Source organism: Lactuca sativa, chromosome 4 (assembly GCF_002870075.4).
Source record: "Lactuca sativa cultivar Salinas chromosome 4, Lsat_Salinas_v11, whole genome shotgun sequence".
NCBI lineage: Eukaryota > Viridiplantae > Streptophyta > Magnoliopsida > Asterales > Asteraceae > Lactuca > Lactuca sativa.
This window is the reverse complement of record NC_056626.2, coordinates 118,179,061-118,197,929: the sequence shown is the minus strand read 5'-3', so window position 1 is coordinate 118,197,929 and position 18,869 is coordinate 118,179,061.

Genomic DNA, 18,869 nt, shown 5'->3' with positions numbered 1-18,869 from the left:
GTCGAGTTTGAGACATGGTGGAATTCTACCCGATACTGACGTTTATCGAGGCTTGTGGTTGTACCCGATTAAGTGTTTGTAACCCGACGTGGTCGTAACTAAAAATTATCCAATTAAATATCGAAAGTGTTTTCACGTGTTTCTAAAGTGTTTGGATACTTACGAGGTCATAATAAAAGTCTTAAATTAAATGACCTAATCCAAAATGTTAACGGGAAAATTGAAAGACAAACGGGTTTTACCGACGGGAATAGGTTACAGCGACGAAACAATTTACGGGTTGTCACAGTTACCCCCTATGATTTCATAGTGTATAAAAGTTATATATAATCAAGATCGAACAGATCGTTGAACGGGTGGATCTTCCCTAAGCCCACAATCAAACAAGGAATAGGAAGTAAAGCAGAAATCACACATTCGATTGCCTATCGGACCTTCATTGTATATAACCCTAATGTATACTTTAAGTAATGACAAAGTTAACAATAATGGTCCTTTCAGAAATGTAAGTTGTACTGTACTACAAAATAGTGCTCTATGGTTATATTTGTATGTATGTTCCTTGAAATGCTAATTGTACTGTATTAGTAAGTAGTGTAATGCATTACTTGTGGTGTATCAGTGTGTACTTCTAGAAATTCCATAGCTTTCTTCTATAATCACTTAGTGTATACTAGTTATATAAAATCAACATTTAATAGGAATTTGGATATAATGGGTCTGCCTTAAGCCCACAACCTAACAAGGAATAGGATCTTAGGCGGACCTACCAATTCCAAGTCGATCGAGTCATAATTTTGTATAACCTGGCATATACACTAAGCAATCATATACGGAAATATGAGTCTCTGTTGTCCTAAAACAATATGTATGAATATTGTACTTGAAAATAGTGTAATATAGTTTTATTATTTAAATAAAACCATTGAAGTTATGTTTGTCCCATAAACCAAATGTTTTAGTTAAAGCTTACTGTGAGAGTTCATTATAACCATGCTAATATAACTAATGGTCGGCATGACATTCTTCAGGCGTCGGAAGTTTGTGACATTTGTCTCCCCAGAACTTCCATTCCAACTATAGCTAACAGTCAGGGCGCGGGATTGTCAGTCCCGTATAGATCTATACACAAACTCACGCTCTCCTTCCAGGAAACTTTGGTTATAATTTAGGATGTTAATGGGTACCATGTTTGGTACAATGAAGGAGTGGCTCACAATCTTGTGCTAACTAGTTTACATAAAGTGTGCTGAAGTTTTTTTTCCCTTTTTAATGTATGTTTTATCATTTTATAGTGTTTACAATGTAATAAAATAATCATAATTTTATATAATTATTCCTTTGACCCAAAAGAGTAAATTAACATGAATGTTCCCAAACTATATCTATTATATTTTAAAAAAGCGTATGTTTTAATGAAATGGCAAAACCTTTGTATTTTTAACAACTTTGTGCGTAAGAGTTTATAAGTTTGACCATAATGATTTTAGCATTTTTTTGTGTAAAAAATATATATGAAGTATGTGAAAACATAATAAGTGATTTATATTTTTAAACACAAGATTTTTTGTGTTTTACTTGTATTCTCCCTGTAAAACATAGACAATGTTGAAAAAATGTAGGGGTATGAACTCACCTCGTATGTAATCGTGGTTAGATAACAAGATAGAAATGGTGACTTAGAGCTAGAACACGGGAAGCTAGTCGTATCCTATTAGTTTGAACACATTATAATAACTCGAAGTTGTGTTTGTATAACACCAATCAAATATAGGAATTCTTACCAATTGTTTAAGAATGACTTTGAAGAATTAGATTTCCTGAGATTGTTTCGAATTCATGGTTAAAAGGAAAATGGGTTTGCATTTGAGAGGATTCGTGAAGAATGTTTACCGAGGAATTGCTTTGAATGATTTCTATGTCAAGACTTAGATAGAAAGGAAAGGATAATGTGAGGTGACATTTACGTTGGTAAATGTAACTTATCTTCTTGGGAAAAAAATCTTTGAATCAAGTGGCTAAATTATCTAGATATTTAAAAGGGTTTTTGGCCTATAATGGGGGCGATTTTGGCCATGGCATGGCCGAAATCACTTAGTACACAATTGAAATTGTTGATTTCGGTCCTAAAGTGTGTTCATGGAGTTATTCCGGTCGTAGGTGGCTCCATGAAGGAGATTTCAGCTTTAGTGTGACATTCAAAATCGAAAACCAATTTGATTCAAGATACCAAAAACTGAAATCACATATGTGTTGTTTTCAACTTAACATTCAACATGGTTTTCAATATATACTTATATATAACTTATATAAACATGAACTCTAGACCTAGTTGTGTTGTGAATTCACTTATACTTGATTAGGCTTTAGTCCTAGCTTGATATAAAATTTTCCAATTGTTACATCCTCTATAGTAGTTATGAGTCAGGTGATATTGAACAAGATATATCTTAGTTCTAAACGCATCATATCCTGACTGTTATAGTCTTTACTAAGCGATTTACAATAGAAGTCTACTAATATAAGTAAACAATCGCAATTTCAATTTAAGAAATTTTATAGCAACACTTCTGATGAATTTTTATAGACCTTCAAATAAGTTATCCTAATCTAAGTCCACAACTAAACAAGGAACAGGAAGTATAGCTAAATCATAAATTCTAAGTCTATAAAATCTTAATTATATATAATCCTAACACATACATATTGCAATTATAGATCTACTAGCAAGGATCCTTTATAAAACTATCAAGGCCTAAACGTTGATGTTATAATGTTATAGTGCCATAAAATACTCCTATAGTATTTTAAATTCATGCTTGGTTCTAAAGTTCCTCTTGTATGTAGTAGTTGGTAACTTATAGACTTGTTGCAACACAACGATCATTCCCAAACACATGTTGGTCGTATCTCAAAGAAATATAGTTGATCAGGCTATATTTATTCCAGATATCATTACATAACTATTCAGGCTTAATCGCAACATCCAATTCATCTAAATACTTTTATGTAGTTCTTACTGTGATACAGTTTCTAGTATGTCTGCAAGTTCGTATACTTTTACAAAAATACTTGTATTTTAAAATTATACAGTAAGTCTGAGCATTTCAGCGCCCATCATATTTATAGTTTTATATCTTTTGTGGTTTGATATACTTAGTTCAATATAAAAAAATGTATTGATACCAATCTGTCACACCCCCAAACCAGAATGTCGGAAACGTTCGAGGGCGGATGACGTCATCTACAATATCACAATAATTGAATAATAGTAATCAAAGTACAACCATGATATTAATAACGTATAGTTTTTACATCCGCGTTCAAATCAATGTATACTTAACACCAAAATGTATAGCAAAAAACCAAAAGACGTAACTCTATTAAGCTCCGTCTTCTCAAAACCTGTATAGATACCTGTTTACTGATTTCCTGAGAATACAAGTGGTTTTGAAAAGATTGTCAACAACTAAGTTGGTGAGTTCATAAGCATATTTGTATGAGAATTCTGTCATTTTTTCCTTGAAAATGTAAGTGTGTACTTCCAGAAAATCCTATATTTTCTGTTCTAAATGAATTGTTGTCTTAATACCCTAAGACCAAAACATGTGAATGTTGTTGTACTTTGTAATAGTATGACGTAGTTTTAATCTACATAAAACCATAAAATGAATGTTTCCTGAAATGTAAGTTTCTCTATATCGATAAATAGTATATTGTAGTTGTACTTGTATGAAACTCTGTGAACGTATGTGCCTGGATCAACCAGCTGTACTATAAAAATATTATATTGTAGTTTTAATATTTAATAAAACTATATGAAGTTGTTTACGTATTTGTACACTAATCGTATTTTTTAATACCAAATTATGAATTATTATAACCATGCCTGATGACCTAAGATGGCCTGAATACGACGTTCTTTAGGTGTCAGAATCGGTACAACATTTTGTTGGGTTTTCTATGCATCAAATACACTCTAAAACTAGCCAGCAGAAAAATCGAAACAACGACATGCCTAAGTGTACATGCATCCTATGGATCTATGGCTTCATGCTAATTACATCAAACCTAGAAAACTAAAACATAAGTAAGAAAACATACCTCTTATGATGCCCTTGATCTCCATGCTTGAGATCTTAAACCACCATGAAGTTGCTTGGATGAAAGGATCCAAACCAGAATCCCTCTAATTGTATCACACCCAATGACACCAAAGAATGGAATAAGAATAACTAGGAGAAGGGTCAATTTCACAAACCCAAAGGGGTTAGAAATTCTCTCTAAGAGGGGGAGGAAGAAGGGTTGGCGAGTATTTCAAGCCAAGGTGCAAGGGGGAATGAAATCCCTAAGGCCCTATTTATAGCCTTGGATGCTTCCTTAGGTTTAGTACTCCTTCCCATGTGGGATGGAGGCCTAACCACGAAATTTTACTCCTTTCTGATGTGGGATGAAGTGATTTTCATCCAACCCTAATTCAATAAGGTTCTGGAACATTCAACCCTTTAATAAATTTCCAAAATATATTTCCAAAATATATTTCCAATTAGTTTCTAATTAATTATTAACCATAATAATTAATAAACTAATTTCTCCTTTATTTGTTCTACTCAATTTGGGTCTTGAGGGCAACCCAAAAGGACCCTGCTATTATTAGAAATATTACCATTAGTTAATGACCTTGGACACTATTCCAACAGTCTCCCACTTGGAGAAGTCATCAACTATACGAGGACTAATATTTCTCCAATAATCAATAGAGAGTTAGCTATCCAATGCAACTATCGAACTCTTGATCTAATCAAGATTCAAACCTTAGATAAGTGATCAACTATCCCTTCGTTCTATGATATCTGTATGAATTCGTGACATGGGTAATGGTCAATCTCAAGAATTGCAATATTATGTTTCCCGATATAGACTTGTGATGATTGCATCTGACTACTAAATTCAACACATCAATTCCAGTCAGGGCTCCGCCAAACTCTTTAGATGTCAGCACAAAATCATCGAGGGGTCCATAGATATCGCTTCTCCTATTAAGTCAGAAGGAACGAATAAAATTTGACTACATAGTTTTTGTCTATTTCATCATGTAAGACATGCACATACCCTTTATAACTACCTGTTACAATTAGCATTGGAGTAGTCCAATGCATAACAGAATCATAGAGCAAAACCCCACATGCATCTAGGTTTGAAGAATAGAAGATATTATCGTCTTAGAATTATTCGTGATTGAATCCATGAAGTAATCTCTAAGCATGGGTTGGTCCAATAGTTAAATCTCTATTAAGCACTCATGAGTGTTAGCGCAATCTCTTTGCTATGTCCAATCAATATGGACAATCCACTAATGCTCATGACAGTCTTGAATCACTACTTAATTCCAAGAGTATGACCGATTGTGAACGTTTGAGTAAATTAATACTCGGGAAGTGGGTTCCAAACATGCAAAAGTAAGAACGCAGTGATAAGTTAATTGAAATGACCGAACTCCATCATATATTAAGATCACCACTTAATAATCACCAAATCAAATAAAAACATATAATGCTTAAAGTTCTCGGTTTTTAAAACAAACCAAACTAAGAGTGTTTAAGCCAATTCATTTGCCAATCTAATGTCTCTCGACTATGTCTGACTGTCAGACTTGGTCAATGAAATCGGCTTATGGAATGGATCGACAAGATTATCTTTCGATATGATATATTCACTATGACGTCTTCACATTTGAATCACTATCAAATGTGATGGTACATACTGAGTATATGTCATGTGAGCTTGTGTGACTTGGGGATCCATACTTGAGGTAAGTTCACCCTTAACGTCACAAAGAGACTTCATAAGGACCATCAATGATTGAATTTCAACAAAGATGTCACTAATGAATCTCTTTCAGCCACATTGTCTTCTTTGCAATTTAACCAACTGCAACATACTCTAAGTGAGTTAAATCCACTATGGTGAATTATCTGGTACTCTTCCAAGCTAATATATCACCATTCAGTAAAAGCACGAATTCCGACTGCGAACGAAATTGCATGCATCAGTATGGAACTTAGCATCAATGTAACTCTTACAATGATCTCTTCTATACTATCAAGATCATCTCTTTAGTCCTCCGAAGACACTTAATAATGTTCTTGATCTTGATTCGTTGGTTCTCACCAAATTGATCTAGTCCAACTTGTCATGCACAAGGCATACGAGTCATCAGATTTAGTACAAGTCATGGCATATATGATCGATCCCATAGCAGAAGCATGTGGGACACGAATCATAAAATGTAGTAGAACTAGGGCATTAGCATCGCTCAATGTCATTCCATATTAAGCACAAACCTTTCCAAGTTCTGCATGTCAACTTTCGTTAACATATCATGTACTTTGGCTCAATCCAACGAATCGCTTAGATCTATCTCCATAGATCCTTATTATCTATGTGTGTTGTATCTCCCATGTATATCATAGCGAAGCAATTCCCATATATAGCCAAGCTTTTACACTTTCTAAGATAGAATATAGTTTCCTATAAATCGTACATTGTCTATGTACAATACAAGGGTGACTATAGTGCTCCCACTAGCACTGACATATATATGGCTTATCTATATTTCTCGAAATTCAAATTGCTTGAACTTTTCTCATTGAAACAAAGATTCCAATTACTCCCACTAGCTTTGAAATATATATATATATATATATATATATATATATATATATATATATATATATATATATATATATATATGCTTATCTTTATTTCTCGAAATTCAAACTCCTTGAACTTTCTTATTGAAATATTGATCCCACTCGCGAGATGCTTATTTCGGTCCATAAATGAACTTATTAATCTTACACATCCTTCAAAACCTATCTTAGTTCAATTATGTGTTTGTTCCTATCCATGATTGTCTCTACTTGAAGATCCACTTGCACTTAAGGGCTAAGGTCAAGTGCTTGATATACCAAATAATAACACACATGGATTGAATCTCACTTTCCAATTCCTCTTTCTATGTTGTTGGCTTTAGGGCCTACCATAGCTTTCGATAGTTTGTACACTTTGATTGCTATCTACCAGTGACTCAAATACCTTAGCAATATAAACTCTTATATAACTGGGTCCATGACGTCTTCTATCAGATCTATAAGGAAAAATGGAAATATGTCAGTTTCCTTAATAGCTCTTTCAATTCCAAATTGAATGCTATGTCCAACTTTAGGCTCTTTGTTGGTTGACTCTTGAATCTTATCAAGATCAATGTGGCTCCTACTATCCCTTTTGGAAATCAGATCCCGCTCTTGGAAGACTGCGCTTTGAGCAACATACACTTTGTTCTCAGAAGGTTGTTAAACAATTATCCAAAATGCTTGATGGAATCAACTTCACATATCATAGAGTGTTTCAGGAACCTACTTAGTTGGTACAAGACCAAAGGACTTCTTGTAACACTATTCATGGTACAATCCACAAATTGTTAGCAAACACAGTGCGACTCATCTAGTACAAAATCAATGAATGATTTGCTTCTCTATCCAACTAACACTTCCTAGTGGTAGTGTTCTGGGCGAAGATAAATCATGAAACTCTTTCACGATCACTTAGATGATCGATAAAGTTTGGACTGATATTCTCACTATGAGTGTCTCATCCTATTGAACACCTGAAAGGTTCCAGACGCACATTCATATGAAGTTGGTCTCACCATGTATCATGGTTATTCTGAACAGTCCATTAGTGTGAACTAATTCCAACAAACACTCACATCACCTAGTGATGTATTCATCATCTATCTTGATAAACAAGATTTGCATTTATCATAAGACTCGAGGCCAAATGATATCCAATATCCGATCCAACTGGATACTTGGTAATGAATTTCTTATTTATGTATCCAAGACTATGATGCCACAAATACATTTCACGTAAACCTGTGCATGTATTTGAATAAGTACATATTGTTATTAATCTGAACGATCCATTCACAGTAAAACAACTTATTCAAATATTTGAATCAACTTTGAAATTTTGTTACTATACTAGTCTCATAGTATAAACAATTTCAAATTATAACACCATAGACTAAACATTTTGAAAAAAGTTGTCTTTTGATCCTATGAATGTAGCAAGGGCTTGACATTCATGATCAAATTATCTTCTCCATGTTTTAATCTTCTTACTTCATTTTAGCAACTGCACATTCTTGCAAATGTCAGCACTAATCCTTAACAACATACTCAAGGTTTAGAAGTAATGTTTTAAATCCATATATTTGTTAATAACAAACATGGAAGAACTAGTTATCTTTTGATCCTAAGGAAAGTAGCACGGGCTTGTGATCCATGATCAAATTTAACTTCTTCATGTTTTAGTCCTTTCACCTCAAATATACATTTGGGCAATTTTGATTTCTTAGTCCTTTTCTTGTTATGGAAACACATAGCTATCAGAACATGTCTCAGAATAAGTCTTCCTTACTCCTAGGTATTAGGACCTAGATTAGGTATACTAATCGCCTTTTATACCATGGGCGATCGGATTTCTTCTTCTTGACACTTCTATTCATGATAGTAAAATATGGGAGTGTTTTGAAGTATGAGTTTCTATGATTGGCCATGTTAGTTCCAAAAGGAAATTCCAACATGTTACACAACTCCTTAATGGATATTCCAATTTGTTCATATCAAAATCAAAATGTATTGATTATATGTACATGCCAGCTAGTTGACTAAACCTAGTCAACTTCTAACTCAAGGAAATTCCATTTTACTTCAATATGTCATTTTACAACATACATTTGACAATTGCTCTTTCTAACAATTTAGAATACAATGTTTTAAGTAACTTAGGAAGAGCTTCAACAAAGGCATGATCTTTCCTTTTGTTTATGTGAACTATTCCCAAACTATGAATTTGACAAGATTGATCATCCTCATAGCTAATCCTCTCAAAGGTTTATAGCAGTATATTTTAGTGGATAAGGTTATAGAGATCATTCAATGACAAATTCCATTATAGTTTGTTTCACTTATCCTTAGAAAATAATCACCCTAAATTATTTTAGAAGGCTAGGATCCATATTTTTCTCCATGATGTGTAATGGGTTGCCGTAAACACACCATAAAGTTATTTAGGTAGGCAAAGCCCTTTGCCAATTTTGATCACCACGAAACTACTAGATCTTTGAGATTCATTGACTATCAATGGCATGTCAATCTCGGATTATGTTCATCTCAAATTCAATGATGGGGTCGCCGCGGATCTCTGCACAAATGGTGAATCGACCATACAAAAATGTGTGGTCCTCGGCTCAAGTTACGCTTGAGATTCGTGAGTCCCACATCATTCTCTACCTATACTCTCAAACTGACGTGTCGGTTAACCACGCGAGATCCATCAACAAGTTATAAAGAGAATGTGCAACTTTTATGGATAAAATAAGATTCACATTAAATAGATTGAGAATTAACCTTGCAAAATCGCATGGTCCCTGGATCAAGTTACGCTTGAGATTCGTGAGTTCCATATCATTCTCGACTATATTCTAGATTGATGTGCCGGTTAACCACACGAGCTTCACCGATAGAATATAAAGAGAATGTGCAATTTTAGTGGATAATATAAACTCACATTCTATTAATAAAATAGGATTTTGTTTTATACTTGTATTTAGAATACTTTTAGATTGACCATTATCACTATCAAACCATTTTGGTAACTCCATTCTCAAAATGCAATAGGGCGGTGAGGGTGGTAAGCGTGAAGCATATTAATGGTAAGCGTGAAGCATATTAAAAACCGACCTCATTAGGAATCAAAGAGACCTCCTTAAACCCTTACATTAGAATGGGTGAAGTTGTTTACGTATTTGTACACTAATCGTATTGTAGTTTTATTATTTAATAAAATTGTATGAAGTTGTTTATGTATTTGTACACTAATCGTACTGTTTAATACCAAATTGTGAGATATTATAACCATGTGTGATGACCTGAGATGGCGTGACTACAACGTTCTTCAGGCGTCAGAATCGATACAACATTTTGTTGGGTTTTCTATGCATCAAATAGACTCTAAAACTAGGCAACGGAAAAATCGAAACAACGATATACCTAAGTGTACATGCATCCTATGGATCTATGACTTCATGCTAATTATACCAACCCTAGAAAACTAAAACGTAAGTAAGAAAACATACCTTTTATGATGCCCTATATCTTCATGCTTGAGATCTTGAACCTCCATGAAGTTGCTTGGATAAAAGGATCTAAACCAGAATCCCTCTAATGGTATCACACCCAATGACACCAAAGAGTGGAATAAAAATAACTAGGAGAAAGGTCAATTTCACAAACCCAAAGGGGTTAGAAATCGTCCCTAAGAGGGGAAGGAAGAAGGGTTGGCGAATTTTTCAAGCCAAGGTGCAAGGAGGAATGAAATCCCTAAGGCCCTATTTATAGCCTTGGATGCCTCCTTAGGTTTAGTTCTCCTTCCCATGTGGGATGGAGGCCTAACGACAAAATTTCACTCCTTTCCCATGTAGGATGGAGTGATTTTCCTCCAACCTCAATTCAATAAGGTTCTGGAACATTCCTGATTAACCAACTACCGATTAATGAACATTAGACCCTTTAATTAATTCAACTCTTAATTAATTCCCAAAATATATTTCCAAAACATATTTCCAATTAGTTTCTTATTAATTATTAACCATAATAATTAATAAACTAATTTCACCTTTATGTATTATACTCAATTCGGGTCTTGAGGGAAACCCAAAAGGTCCCAACTTTTATTAGAAATATTACCAATATTTAATGACATTGGACACTATTCCAACACATTTGTCACCACAGGCCTGCCGGCTTAACTGTAGCTAACAATTTAGGTGCGAGATTGTCAGTCCCATATAGATCTATACACAAGTGTCACGTTCTCCCACCAGGAGACTCTGTTTACAATTTCATCAGGGCTTTCGTTGGTACTTAGATAAGTACGTGAAGTGTGTCTCACAGAGCTATATTGACAGTTACGTGTAGAATAATAAAAACCCTTTTTGTTATGAATAAACACTCTATATGTCTCATAAACTATACCTATTATAGTTTATATGTTCGTTTTCCGTATTGTATTCTCAACTTGGTAAAATAGTGCATATGTTCCATAAACTATACCTATTATAGTTTGTAGTGTGTGTTCTACTGAAATGAAAACCATTAATTTTTCAATAGCTATGTATGTTTATAAACCTAAATTTGTGAGAAAGAAATTCCATGAAATCTAACGTTTTTGTGCAAACGGTAAAAAAATGAGTTGTAAAATATTCTTTTTGTTTAACATGTTGAACAATTTTTTATACTTATATATATATATATATATATATATATATATATATATATATATATATATATATATATATATATATATATATAAAGCATATATAATTAAGACTGAAAAGACAGTCGAATACACGATTCTACCCTAAGCCCACAACCAAACAAGGAATAGGAAATAAGGTGAAATCACCAATTCTAAGTATGTAAAATCTTTTATATATATATATATATATATATATATATATATATATATATATATATATATATATATATATATTTATATACATACATATATAAATATATATTGGTAAATACAACATTTGAAATATATTTGAAATAGTTTAGATATTAACACCAGATTTCTTGTGTTTTACTTGTATTCCCCCCCACCCCCTAAAACAATGAAAATCTTGAAAAAGTAGGGTATGAACTCACCTCAAGCGTGTGTTCTTGGTTATATATGATGTGGTAGCAATGTTCGACGTTAGAACACGCGGAAAAATCCGAAGTCCTAATAGTATTTAAACACATAATATTGTGTTTAAATTAGTGAAATGATTAATTTAAGTGTTAATTAACACTAGTTATGTATAAATACTTACAAGAAGTCTTTGGAAATTAACTTAATATATTGATGTTCTGGCAAAACTTGAAGATGTTCTTAAAGAAACTTGAAGATTTGAAGATGATCCGGTTATTTTTTATGATGGTATGAAGGTTTTTGTATGGGTTTTGGGAGCAAAATAGGAAGTCTTCTAAGTTGGAATTGAGAACTAAGGACTTGATTTCGGTTAAACATATATCTAGGGATAAAACGTGATGGGGTTTTTATGTTGGAACGTGTATCTTATCACTTTGGAAACTTAAATCAAATGGTAAAGTATATAGATATTTAGGGAGGTTTCGGCCGTAAGGAAGTAGATTTCGGTCGTAGGATGACCGAAATCTACTAATATCTCTCAGCCAAGGTAGTTTTCGGTCCTATGGCTTGGTTCTTGGGGTGTTATCAGTCTTATATCACATGGAAAGTTGATTTAGGTCCAAGAGATAAGTATGTTAGGGATTTCGGTCATGGCTTTTTCCTATGAAGAGATTTCGTCCAACACTTCCATAAAGGAGGTGTTTTTGGTTTTGGTATGGGATTAGATTCCCAAAACCAAAAACCATATGTATACTATTAAATATCATGATTTACTTTAAGTGTTTGACTTTTACTTGGACAAGTATGACTTTTATTGACTTATACTAACTTACTTTAACATGGTTTTCAATATATAAGTATATATGTCTTATATAAGGATGGCTTTCAAAGTATAATTATATATATTAACATATATAAATATGCCCTCATGGTTAATTTATTGTTACATTGTGGTTTCACTTGTACTTAATTAAGATTTAGATTTTTATTTGAACAAGTGAGACGTTTATTCACCCGAAATAACCGGTTTTTACAAAACAATACTAAAAATCAGATATATTATAAGTTTTGCATGTCTTCCAGAATAACCATTCTACTACTCTAATTTTGATCAAGGTTAGAGTACAACTCATCATTTTCAATATACAACTCAAACATGAGATTGAGGTTTAAAATGCTTGATTCCACCATGAAAATTTCATCATGAAACGCATAGGAATTACTTTTGATGGAATGACCTTGTAAACAGAAATAAACAACTAGAAACTTATGCAAATAAATCTGAAGGAGCATAAGAAATTCAAATGTATGAATCCTAAGGTTAGAAAACCCATGAAACTCATTTAAATCCCTATTCAAGCATTTATTGACGAAATGATGTTTGGAGACTGAATATAAATGGGGTATAGAGTTTAGAATCTCCATTAGAATGAGTAATTATATCAAACATTTGTAATTAACATTATTACTCAAGCCCTAGTTGATGAAATGAAGAGATTAAGGAAGAAATATATCTGATGAAGTGAGGACATGACGAATAGATGTTTAGATCTTCTTTAGTGATTGAAGTGTGCTTTAAATCTTCATGGAAGGAGAGAAATATCCATGGGAGAAGTTGTAAGGGTTTGAATTCATTCAAATTAGGAGGGAAGAGAGAAAAGGTGATCTAATTTTAAAACTTTGAGTATTTGGAATGAATTTTCCCTCAACATGAAAATCTCACATTATGACCACCATTAAATTAAGTGTCTACCTAGTTACCTCAAATATTCCATATCTAACCCCTCATCATCTAATTCATGACAATAATGCCCTAACTAGTCATGTGGTTCAAGGCCTAACTTTCATAATTTGACAAATATGGTACTTCTTACAAGATTTCTTAAATTTGGCTTAATTAAGCATCTAATTATTAATTGTAATCAGCTTATGACAATTATATAATTAAATAAATTTATTTCTTTTTATTTTACTTCTCCAAAATTTTATTATATTTTAAAAATAACCACAAAACCACTAGGCCTACGAAATGTGTATATTACAATCCCACTTTTTAGAAATGATTCCATCCTCCGAAGAGATATATTTTTCTAAATTTTGGTTGTTTCTAATGATGGTAAATACTTAGCATAACATACTCGTTATGTGACATAAAATTATATCTATCATAATATTTTGTTTAGACTAATGTTTTCAGTTATACTCACATAATTTCTATGATCTTTTATTGATCTTAAATATTTTATATTATGTTCCTTATTTTTTACATCATATATATCATCCATCCTTTAAGTTAAGTTTCAAGGCTATATCATGTAACTACGTCATCATATATAAAACTATATTTCTTTGTTTTCTAATTTCTTCAATTATATTACTTACTAAGAAAATATTTTCTAGTTGTTCATAACAAAATTATATAAATAAAAATTTTCATATATATAATGAAAATAATAAGACGTTAACTATAGAATAATAACTTTTATACTAAGTTGATATATAAATTAATTTGTAATTATTTTAAACAATATTATAAAGCATACTTCTATCATAATTATATCATTCAATAACATTACCTGCAATTTGTGTTTAACACTAGTACAAAAATGTCATATGGTGATGGTTTTTTAAAACATCGTTGTCACGATGAAGTATTATGAAATCAATCGAATGTAAAATCAGAGTTAATATGAACACAATGATGTAAATATAATCTTGTTTCAACTAATATCATCTAGAGGATGCAAAGTGCATTTGAGAGAAAAATGAAAGCACAATGTTGAAAAAGTTGCAAATGACCTAAGCACCTACGCTATTTATAGTGTACTCGTCAGAGAAAAAAAATATACCAGGACTTCGACATTGAAAATGATACAACATAAATGTTTAATAAAATAAATACATAATCGAAGCCATGTAGACCTTTGATATAAACACTCTAAAATAGCCTTTGACTACTACCTAGGACTTCGATATATCACAACATCTTCGACTCTACAATCTCCCTCTTTGTGATCAATATCAAATCTTCAAACTATGGGTATCGTTTTTATCACGATCAATAAAACTGTTTTTATTTTCATATACCAAACGAAAATCTCCCTTATCTCTAGTCCGTCTTCATTTAAAATCTTTTTACATTTGTTGATCTAGAAAAGGATGCCAAAAAGATTCTGATTAGAAATTCAGTATGGAAGAATTATTTATTTTTACCTCCCTTCATGTCCTTTCCTTGAAACACTACACCTTTGGGTTTCATAATGATTTCACCATCCTCATAGTCATCGATGTTCATTTTTCCTTTCAAAATTGAATTGGGAAATTTTGGCTTTTTCTTAGAGGAAGTAAAGAACTCGAAGTTTGTTAACTCTAAATGAGGAAAGTAATAGTATATGAAGCTTTTCATATGACTATATCCAATGATGTTAGATGCTCTATCTTGAACTTTATCATTATTCACATCTCCTAAAATCTTCGTAATAGTAATAAGATAATTCAAATTCATCACTGGAAAGTCACCAATAGTGAACTTACAAAGACTGTTATTAGCCCTGACAATCTTGTATCGATTGTTTGGAATAACTCCTTCGAAAACAACATATGGAGTTATTGATACAAGTTTAATTATTTTCACTAAAGACCAAACTTCTTCCTCTTTCTTTCCTAGTATTGCATGAAATATTATCTTCATACTTCTATACTCCTCTGTATCTTGATAATATTCAGCAAGCTTAAATAGACCAAATGTGAACATTGAATGATTGAATGGAATGTCCAATTGATTAAAATCTAAATATTCAATGTCATAACTTTTCTTTGGCCATTTTTCAAATGCATCAACTTTGCCATAAGATACATTCTTGATGGTTTTATAACACCACACTTTATTTGGACCCCCCTTCTCAAGACTAGGTGGCTCATTTGCTCTCAGTCTCATTATATTCTTAAGCTGCTTCATATTCACTATTTCAAGTTCTTGTAATCTCTTTTTCTTTTATTCAGTAGGCTCAACATGTACATATTCTCCTTTTTTCCTTTGAATTTGAGGTTACAATAGGTTTAAAACTCGAAGAACCTGAACCTCACATATATGGTAGACACATAGGCTTTAAGAGTCACTGTCATATCAAATTCGATTTAAGCTAGATAAGGTTCACAAAAAGATAAATCAAAATTATTTTTAGTAATCATAGATTTTGCCTGCTAGATGATGCTTTTACCTAGTGGATCATTTGTTTCAATGTATCAAGAGTTTGGCTCAACATCCTCATCTCCATCATCAATACCAGAAAACTAGTAGCCTTCATCACACTCAATGGTTTGTCTCACCACAAGACATAAATTTCTCCTTGAGTTTCCTTCAACCTCATCACCAACTGACTAATACCCATCAACATTCTGAGAAATTATAGTGACAAATACTTTTTCACTCTCTGGTAGCTCTTTTGCACGACGAGCATAATAACCAGAGTCTTTTACCTATGGTTTTTGAGGAACATCGGCCAATCAATCTTTAGCATAGTGGTTTCCAAGAGCATACTTGTGACATATAATCTTAGGTTAAGCTGAAGTCGGACAATGTTTGAAATCTAAAACCTTGAATTAAATAACAACAATGGTTGCTAGTGATATTAAATCCAGTCAAGATTGGATAAACAATTCAAGTCTTGAATAATGTAAGTCAACAAAATGCTCAAATAAAGTAAAGTAAAGAATGAACAATGAACATTATGAAGAACCAGAAGAATGTTAGAGAGAAATGATTGACTCAATAATTCTCTATTTTATTGAAGTGAAGTTGTAACTATTTACAAGGTTGACAATCCTTTTATAGCCAAGGAGTTACAAAAGACAAATACAAAAAATTGCACATATACTAAAGATCAACAGTCTGACACAACCATTCTTGTTGATCTTGTTGGTTCTACGACACTAAATTACAAAAAGTAAACAACAAAGAAGTACTTTCACTTCTGACATAACACTTTTGACTAATCTCAAAAACAAAATAAGGGTCACTTTTCATGCACTAACAACTAGTTGTGTTAGTCTATAATCATGAGATTTAACAGTAAAATACATATACTCTGTTTTTATCAAATGTAAAATATAACTAGTTAAATGTACGTCTTTGTGAAAAAAGTGGTCAAGATCAACACAAATCAAGTTATATATACACTTATATATTTATTTGATGTTTAAAACCTATATATATATATATATATATATATATATATATATATATATATATATATATATATATATAAATCATGGATCTGGCTATATGTATATATACCGATACATAATATATATATATATATATATATATATATATATGTGTGTGTGTGTGTGTGTGTGAAAATATAACTATTATATACATATTTACAAACTTAAAAGTTGTAATTGTTTCAGTCATATACTTTTCAAAAGTGCTTTAATCAAATGATGTGTTTTAGCAATTGTGTAACTATGTTATATTTATTTGAATTATTGGTTTCATATTGAATGAAACTTGGTTTTTGGTTAAAACACAACCATTGTGCGACCCAATTTAGTTTGGGTATTTTTATATAGTTTATAAACTATCAGTCCGGTGAACTTGGTAACCTATGTTTTATAGTCAATTTTCCATTTTAACGTATTGATAAAATAAGAGTCTAATAAACTTTTACCTAAAGTTTAGAACTAAATGGCATACGCCCCGTGATTGATATATTAAACTCGGGTTTCTCTATATGAGATGTAATCTTCATCCACTTAGACAATTAAACTTAGTAACCCTCTGTGTTATAATCGTTAGTTTGCAAGTAATGAGAAATTTTTTAGAAATATATAAGGGTTGACTACCCTGCATATGGTTGCTAGCTACAACCTACGTCAGACAAGTAGAAATTGGTGTTAATTTTTGGCCTCTTATTAGTTCACGACGTCGATGAAGCGTCTGTAAGGTTCTCGACACTCTTGACTTGCAGTCTTATGTTAGAGGTTTTCTCGTCCATAGATTGATTACAGGCTTATTATAGACCCCATAGTTTGTTTTAATGCATGTATAATTTTGAAGTAGTACTTATATGTAGTTTGTACACTCATACGAGTTCATCTAAGACTATATTTAGTAGGAATGTTTTTCACAAATGGATAAGCGTCGGTTAATGGATTAGCTGGAATATTACTTAATAAAACCTTCAACATGACCTTTTATTTGTTTATAAACTTATATCTAATAAATTATTTACATAAAAAACATTTTAACTTGTATGGGATTTCAAGGGTGTAAATGATTTGTTTTATACTTTTTAGTTGGAAAAAGAACCTTTTATTTTATATAAATAGATATTACAATATAGACAAAACTGCAAGATTGGTCCATGTGGCATTCAAAAAACTTTGGTTAGGGTCTAAAAAAGTTTTCTACTTGCATGGAAGGTCTAAAATCAAGGTTTTTATGGGTTTTTGGTCCCTGATACGCTTGAAAAGTCGATTTTAACCTCTTCATTTCTTTTTTCTATTTTCTTTATTTATTTTGGTATTTAAATAATTAAAAATAAAAAATAAAAAATAAAAAATAAAAACTCACCCAACTTCTTCTTCATTAACTTTTCATTTCTCTCTCTCTCTCTCTCTCTCTCTCCCCTTTGTGTCTCTATCCCTCTCTCTTCAGAAAACAAAAAAAGTCAAACCCCCGACCCACTTCTTCTTCTTCTTCCATAATATAGATCTGATGAACCCAATTCTTTTGTGAATGCGAAGCTCCTTAAAATCCCACAGGAACGGAGTTGATGCTCCCACATCCATAGCATGAGTAGTTAAAGCAAGTGAATGATTTGAAATTTGAGTAGGCGGTTTTCCCATCTAGTGGTTATGGGGCTAAAATTGCTCTCTCCTTCTTACCCGCTTGATTTCTGGTTGGGTAAGGGATGACTACTCAATCCAGAAGCTCATGGGCGTTTGATGAGACTCCTTTTTTTTGCATGATATGTGGTTGAATATTCCTCTGCAGGTAGACAACTGTTCTCAGCCTCATATCTCTATCAAAGAGGCCTTTAGTGACCACGGATGAAATTATGAGTATTTTGTTATCTCCATTCAATAAATTCAATCTATGT